Raw genomic sequence first — 1,531 nt, forward strand, 5'->3', positions numbered from 1 at the left:
AAAAAACAAGGGTCCAAAGATTTCAAAAGGGGTATTCTAGACGAATTTTCACTCGAAGGGGTAATTAGTGTCACAAATGTATAAATATGGGGTAAAAAGTAGAATTCACTCTAAATAATATGGAACTTCCAATGGAGCCTTTTACATGTCTTCACTACCTCTCAAAACAATTTGAGAGACCTAAAAAATTTCTTGGTCGACGCGGGTAAACTCATTAGCTGTCTGTGTTAATCCTGCAATGTGTCACACTTCCTGATGCATGTATGAACTGTTGGAGAGACCACTGTCGTCTAGATTCAGCTGAAATATTTCTAGGACATTCAGAGGAAAATCTACCATGCCCACAAAATGTTTCAGGATGGAAACCTTCCAGCTGGTTAAGCCAAGGTGAGTTAGCACTACTGATACTAATATTCTGCGTCGACCATGCTCAATTTTCGAGACTTATGATGCATCAGTTGAACTAACACTGCCTATTGTGTCACCATCCAACTCACAACAGTTCGCTCATGATTAAATCTGCCAATGCTGGCCACTCTGATTTATGAAACGGTGCCATTGCTCTGGACTCTGGTAATTTTTTGGATGGGTTCTCATGAATCAAACATGCTGAAACTTTGCTGGTACCTGCACATGTCTGTGTACTAGTCTTTTGTAAGACCTCAAATCTCTAACTCTAAGCCTCTGAACTCACCTGTATCTTGTTTTTACCATAGCCCCGTCGGCTGTAAATTTCTGGTGCGAATGATAGTAATCTACAAACAGGCTAAGATTTTTATTGACCGGGCCACCATGTCTCTTCTTTCTCTAACAAAAATTTCTGCTCATTATGGTCAAAAACTACTAATCTAGCGGCTTGCTTTTTACCCCTCAATCTCATGCACAGACCAGTCAAAATGTTGATTTTCTTTGGCATAAATCTTCAATCTACTTGCTTGTTCGTCTAGGCATTAGCATGAAGCCAAATCTATCAATATATTCTTATTCTTAGGAGATCAACATTTTCAAAGACTATGTACTCGTTTGCTACCTTCTTTTATCTGTTATAAATACTAAATACGATCAGAGTTTTTAATGAAAAAAGATCCAACACAATATTTCTTTTAGTTGGCCAATAATATTTAATTTCATAATTTGGCAGGGGCCGCGCAGACGCATACCCCCTCTATCACAAATTATGACATTCACTCTCCCAAAGAAGAGGGTAGATCAACGCGCTCACTATGTGCAATGTGAACCATTGATCTAGGCCATGAGCCTTCTTGATCGCTCATAGACCCCGACCAGGTAAGTATGTTTAAAGGTCGCCCTACCCTCTAGCTATATACTCATCTTTGGAGAGCCAATCCTGTTAATCTTTCCGTGTGGGACTAAGCCAAACGTAATTACTCTGACTCCCGGTGTATCTCAAGTTCTGAACTGAACGCGCACATTGGCTAGCCAGTACTATTTATTTGTTTAAAAGAAAGGCCGAAGGATTGAAGGGCCCAGTTACAATTAGCCCATTAACACAAGGTACGGCCTCTTGCAG

General features: G+C 40.1%; 1 non-coding gene across 1 annotated transcript; it reads right to left on the minus strand.

Moving 5' to 3' along the window:
• Nucleotides 1-1,137: 1,137 nt before the first annotated feature.
• LOC119273923 lies at nucleotides 1,138-1,295 on the minus strand. Its single transcript, XR_005135052.1, has one exon. It is a non-coding gene; the product is annotated as a U1 spliceosomal RNA (small nuclear RNA).
• Between the last annotated feature and the right edge of the window lie 236 nt (nucleotides 1,296-1,531).

Source organism: Triticum dicoccoides, chromosome 3A (genome assembly GCF_002162155.2).
Source record: "Triticum dicoccoides isolate Atlit2015 ecotype Zavitan chromosome 3A, WEW_v2.0, whole genome shotgun sequence".
Lineage (NCBI taxonomy): Eukaryota > Viridiplantae > Streptophyta > Magnoliopsida > Poales > Poaceae > Triticum > Triticum dicoccoides.